General features: G+C 33.8%; 1 pseudogene; it reads right to left on the bottom strand.

Annotated features, from left to right (window-relative positions):
* Nucleotides 1-4,496: 4,496 nt before the first annotated feature.
* LOC126704927 (L-type lectin-domain containing receptor kinase IX.1-like) lies at nt 4,497-5,599 on the bottom strand (annotated as a pseudogene).
* Between the last annotated feature and the right edge of the window lie 1,102 nt (nt 5,600-6,701).

Raw genomic sequence — 6,701 nt, forward strand, 5'->3', positions numbered from 1 at the left:
ACCTGCCGAGGACGAAACCGTCCTCGGCTGTGTCTTCGGGCCACTTTTTATGTGTCCTAGTTTCGAGCTTGGGCCCTGGCCTCCTTCAGTTTAGGACCGGTGGGCTTCCTATAAGCGCGTGGGCCGGACCCATAAACTATTGGACCCCACAACATAATTAATGTTGTGGCAATTGGCAAATTAATGGTAATAGCCGAATAAAGTAAGCATTTTGGATTGCAAAAGAACAATTTATGCATATCAGGAATTTGGGTCTCAATTTTTTATTTTTTATTTTGTGCAAAAATTAATGAATGTGGAAGTTTCACTTTTTCTCTCTCCAAACACCCCCCCCCCCCCCCAAGAAAAAGTCAATATTTTTTCCTAAAGGGAATATGTATTTTGATTTATCTATTTGTAACTCTCTCTAAAATTAATTTTATGGTAAATTGCAAATTATACCCTTAAAGTTTGGGGTGATTAAATTTTACACCCTGAAGTTTCAAAATTTAGATTTTACCCCTTGATGTTTGAGGGTGTTTGGATTTTACACCCTCACATTTCAAATTTTGAATTTTAGCTCCTATGTTTTAGGGATGTTTGGATTTTGCCACCTAAAGTTTGGAGGTATTTAGATTTTACACCCTAAAGTTTATAATTTTGGGATGTAAAATCCAAACACTCACAAATTTTAGGGGATAAAATCCAAATTCTGAAACGTGAGTGTAAAATCCAAATAGCCCAACCTTTAGAGGGTAAAATTCAAATATTGAAATTTTATAGTGTAAAATCCAATTACCAATTACTCCCAAACTTTAGGGGTGCAATTTGCAATTTACCCTTAATTTTATTTAAGACTTTGCTTTCACTTGATAACTGCCTCTTTAGATTCTTTTTTAGAGAGAAAGAGTGAAATTTGGATATTGCAAAAAAAAAAAATATAATAAATAAATAAATAAAAAGAGAAGGAATTAAAGTCTGGATAATATAAATTAATTCATTGCAACCTCAAATGTTTAATTTATAGCATTAATTTGTCAATCGGCTAACACGATGTTTAATTGTAGTTTGAAGTTTGAACTGTCTTCAAATTAAAAGAGAAGTCAATCTGCATAACTGCAATAGGGAGTAAGAGCATCATCATATGTCATATATAACAATACCAATAAAATATTTTTATTTAAAATAATTTCAAGTTCAAATACGTGTATGGTTGTGTGAGATTTATTAAAACCAGACTTGATTTTAATTTGTCAAACGAATTTCTAAAGGCAAGAATTAAGTATATAATCTCTCTATCCCCAAAAAACTATGAACTATCTCCATTCTTTTAACTTATAGTTTCCACTCCACGATGATTGCTCTGATTATAAGACTAAGATATCAATTAGTATTTGTTATGTTGGATAATAGATTGACCCTGGTTAACTAATTTAATTATCCAAATTAATTAATTAGGTCAAATTATATGTAAATCATGGAGGCACAAACAAATCACCAAATAAACTAATGTGTAGTGGAAATTAAATTGACACGATGATTTGTTGACGAATGAGAAAAACTTCTTGCAAGGCAAAAACCCCACCGGATGAATTTCAAGTCACCACTTCTAAGAATCCACTAATCAAAAATCAAGTTGTTACAAGTATAATGAATCTTATCACTATGCTGAACTATCCCAAACTACCAATCTACAGTTGAACATTTACTCCAATCTCCAATTGGACTTGATCTTGTAGAGACTTCTTCCTTCGTATGGATCCTAGTATGTGATTAACTCCCAGCAACTGATTGATTGTTACTGGTTGCAAAGTTCTTCACTTCAAAGCACATTGAAGGTCTAGAAGCACATTGAAGATCTAAAAGCACTTGGATACAAAACCCTAAGGTGCACAAAACACGGTAGCTTCTCACAGAGTGTATGAGTTCTCTAATTCAGTCTTTGTGTTTTTGATGACTTTAAAATAAAGTTTTTATATGGTTTAGAGATTTAGTGAATGAAATCCTAGCAATCCAAGTCATCATGGGCCGACATTCAAATCTGAGAATTTTGAAATCGTAGATCTTGATAGACTGAGCTTGTTTCAAGCTTGTGTAGAGAATTCTTCATTAAGTCTCGATAGATGCTAGTATTGAGCTTGTGTCAAGCTTCATTGAATCAACTTTTCTTCACTTGTTTCTTGGTTCAATCTTCATGTATTTAATGATACCACTTGTTTTGTTTGAGCAACATATTTCTTGATACATTAAACTCATCTTAGAACTACTCAATTACAAGTAAAGTGTATGTTATCAAAGAATATGCCAATACATATAAAATATGACCCTAACATAGTATATATAGGCCGGGTTTGAATCTCAAACCTCTTATTTGATTATAATAAATTTTATCAATTAAGTTAACTAAAACCTACAATCTAACTTACTTAAAGGAATGAGATAAGAGCAATTAATTTTGAAAACATCAAAGCCAAAATTAAAGATAAAATAATAATAAAAAAAACATATCCAAACATCCAAATTCCCAAATTACTAAGGTTACTGTCACATAATAGGAAACTAAGTCATTGAAGTTATACAAATCTTCTTTGGAGAAGGTAGGAAGTTAAACGAGATAAACAAATATGTTAGGTTTTTTAGTGTCGATTGGTTCATTCCATCTCTTTATATATATATATATATATATATATATATTCCTATATTTCATATTTATTGGTGGTGTAATTTATTCATTTCGAACATGAGTTAAGTACAAATCAAGATTTACTCAAAAGACAACAAACTTTTTATATACTCAAGATGAAGAGTTGATGCTCTTTTGAATACATGTTTTGCATAGGAATGAATTTTTGAGTGAAACTTATTTTATTGAAAAGTAGATACTAGAATTCAGATACTTCAAAATAGACACAAATATGATCCAATATAGATTTGAAATGAGTGAGTTAGAGTTGATACAAGAATGATGAATCAAAGATGTGCTAAATTTCAATAGCTCTTCGCTTGACTCTCAATCAACCAAAAATTGGGGACTCTTTTTGCCTTTTAAAAAGCCTATTTTCTAATAGATAAGTTGGGAAGCTCCCTAGATTCCATGGTTTCCTAACTAGGGGTGTAATCGGTGTGGTTCGATTGGTTTGAAGTGCGATTTTTCCACCAAACCGAAATTTTTGATTTTACCAAATTTGGTATCGACACCGAACCGTAAAGGAGGAACACCAACACCAAACTAATTTGCTTCCAATTTCTTAGAAACCAAACAGATCAAAGAAAAAAAAACCTTTGTCCCTTTGCTTTACCACATTTCTTAACACCCAAACACCATGCACCAAGCAGCAAAAAAAAAAAAAACACTCAAAATTATGTATATATTCAGAGAACATAGCAAAATAAGAATATATCTATATATATATATATATATATTCCTTTGCTTTCTCACGTTTTCTCACCACCCAAACACCAAGCACCAAGCAAAGTAGCAAACACAAAAGAATAAAATAAAAAAGAGAACGGTGAAGAAGCGTATTGAAACAGTGTGATAGAGAGAGAGAGAGAGAGAGAGAAACAACGGTGTGATGGAGAGAGAGAGAGAGAGAGAGATAGAGAGAAACGAAGGCATGACAGAAAGATAGAGATGGGGATAAAGAGAACGACTAGACAGGGGAGAACGACTACTGCTGAAGTGAGGGAGAAATGCTGAAAAATAGGGTTAGTAGAGTTATAAAACAAACACAAAAGACATAGTTTTGGTAATAAGGAGAGAAAAAATAAAAAAGCTTTTACTATGGGTTGAACTTGGGTTTATTGGTGAGAATACACATGTCCTTTCCACTAAGATACCGAGAGCTTTCTTGATATAATTTGTACAAATTAATATTTAATATATTTCAGTTTGGTTTCGATCATCTCAGTATATTTGCGTGGGACACTGAAACCGAAACCGTACCACGCCAAAACCGAACTTAAATTTTGGCAACGGTTCGGCCAATTTTGGCCCCTTTTTTTGGTTTCTCGGTTTTTTGCACACCCCTATTTCCAACTAACTAACGATGCCAAAACAAAGTGGAATCTAGCCCCCAGCAGGAAAGTAGCTAAGAGCTTCTCAACAAGAATAGCAACAACTGAAGATGTTGGCATGCTCGAACTTACCACTTGAAGTTTTAGAAACTAGAATAAACGTTAGTACTATTTTTTGTTTTATTCTAGGAGTCCTACAAATTTTTTTCCATTCTAGAAAGAACAACATCTATTAGCAAGAATAAAATGTTTGAACGTCCACCATCATTATTATGGTGTGATCATTCCAAAATTTCATCATTTTATCATTCTTGTAATCTCTCTATTTTATTAGTAAGAGAATTTTCCTCGATGTTATCTTTGGATGTCCTATCGCCATGTCATTTTTTAATTTATTATTCAATTTTTTGTAATCCAACCATAATTTATAACACTCTGTAACATAATTACAATATGAAATTCTTTATGGTACACATTTTAGGCAATGTTTCCTAGATAAACTACTTGGTATGAACAGATTGCAAGTATAAAAGTGAAGTGAATGTAGAAGCTGCATAATATGTGCTTAATTGTGAAGAACTAGTGTAGCTACTATGGCTTGATGATTGAGCATGGTGATTATCCAATGAAGTTGCTGAAGATGTAGATGCACGAATTGCAGGGGTAAGATAGGTTGGTACAGGCATTTTTGGCTCAAGAATGGGCAATGCAATTTCAAAATCGAGCACATGAATGGCTTTCCTTATTGAAGGCCTAGCAATGCAATCCAAATGAGCATGCCAAAGCCCAACCACTATCAATCGTTCCATTTGTTGCTCATCAAAATTTCCACACAATCTAGGGTTAGCAGCCTTGAGAAGATTTCTTGTTCCATAAAGCTCCCAAACCCACTCTAACATAATTATTTCATCTTCTTTTGCATTGGGATTAATGGGCTTTCTTCCACAAGCTATCTCCAAAGCCACAACCCCAAAACTATATATATCTTATTCTTTTTTTTTTTGAGAGAATATATATCTTATTCTTTGCTGGCCCTACTTGAGATAACACATTTAGGGGCCATATAGCCCATGGTCCCTGCCAAAACCGTGGTTCGCGATCCTTTTTCATGGTCCACAAGTCTAGCTGGGCCAAAATCTCAAAGCTTTTGCATTGAAATTTGAATCCAACATGACATTGCTTGACCTTATGTCCTTGTGTAATACACATTGTTCCCATTCTTCATGCAAGTATAGCAGTGCTGATGCTAGGCCTCGAGCAATATTGTATCTCACCACCCATGTTAACAACTCTTGCCATTGAAAAGATGCAAATCTAAGCTACCATTTGACATGAACTCATAAATTAGAAGAAGATCATTTCTCTCATGGCACCAACCAATTAATTGCACCAAATTTCTATGCCTGAGTCGACCAATAATCCTCACCTTAGAAACTCTCTTAATAGCAACATAGGAATTTATGACCCTTAAATATCCTTTATAAACGCCACCAAACCCTCCTTGTCCAAGCTTATTTTCCTCTGCAAAGTTGCTCGTTACAGAAACTAATTCGTTGTAAGAAAACTTCTTTGGTCCAATACCTCCTTCGAATTCATCATCCATTGAAAGACAAAAGCCAAGCTCCTCTTCTTTTTCTCCTTTCCCTTCACGACACTTTTTCCTATACACAAAGCAATCCAACACCAAACCAATAATTAAAATGCATGCACCTAAACTCAGGCCCACCACCAATTTTGTCCTTGGTTCATCTTTATTCTTCTCCGCAAAAGGTGCTGGCGATTGCTGAATCGTAGAAGGTAATTAGCTCTTTGTTTATGGGTTTTGGATCTTATATCTTGGAATAATGAATTTTGGATTTTAGATCCTATAATTGGCTTTAATACAGTATTTTGTTATCTGGGAATCTCGGTAATAATTTTTATAGTGAAGTAAGTTATATATTTGAGTGTATCAACTTGTTTACAATAATGGGTTTTAAAAATAATGATGACTTGTAATATTCTATGGGTATTCACAATTTTGTGTGTGCAAATTATCCAATAATAAAGGGTTAATAAAGCTTCCCATAAAAAATAAGGGTTAATAAGCTAGATATTAGCGAAGAAACCTAATTCAGATAATTCATGTTCAAAAGAGGAATCGAAGAATTCTGAGCAATTAAGATCAACAAGAAGAGAACCAATGCACAGTTGCATTTGGATTTAGTTCAACTTGATTAGAGTTTCAATTTATGACGTCCGCTTTTAATGAGTCTCTTTATCATTAGACTAAGACATCAATCTATTTTTGGTGTTGACAGGGGTTGAAACTCTAATCTCTTTCTCAGTCATTAAATTTTTTACTAATTAGCTATTTTACCAGTTGAGCTAACTAAAACTTATAATTCAGCTTGATTTTAACCTACACACATGTTCAACGTGTGGGGTCGAGTATGAATTAATATGAGAGTTTGTTTTGTGTATATTGTGATTTGAGTTAATGTACATTCATGAAAGGTTGAATATGCATCTATACTATGAAGGCTGCGAGTGTTTTTTTGACAGTCCATCAATTATGTTTGTGGTAGTTAGGCATGTGATTCAAACAAGGTAGACAATTTCGTTCCGTACTGTTCGGTACGGCCTGAATTTTTCATGTCAGCGCCTAGACCGGTACAGAAACAGACCTGATCTGTACCGCTCTAGATACCGAAGTGTACCGGATT

Source organism: Quercus robur, chromosome 11 (genome assembly GCF_932294415.1).
Source record: "Quercus robur chromosome 11, dhQueRobu3.1, whole genome shotgun sequence".
NCBI classification, from domain to species: domain Eukaryota; kingdom Viridiplantae; phylum Streptophyta; class Magnoliopsida; order Fagales; family Fagaceae; genus Quercus; species Quercus robur.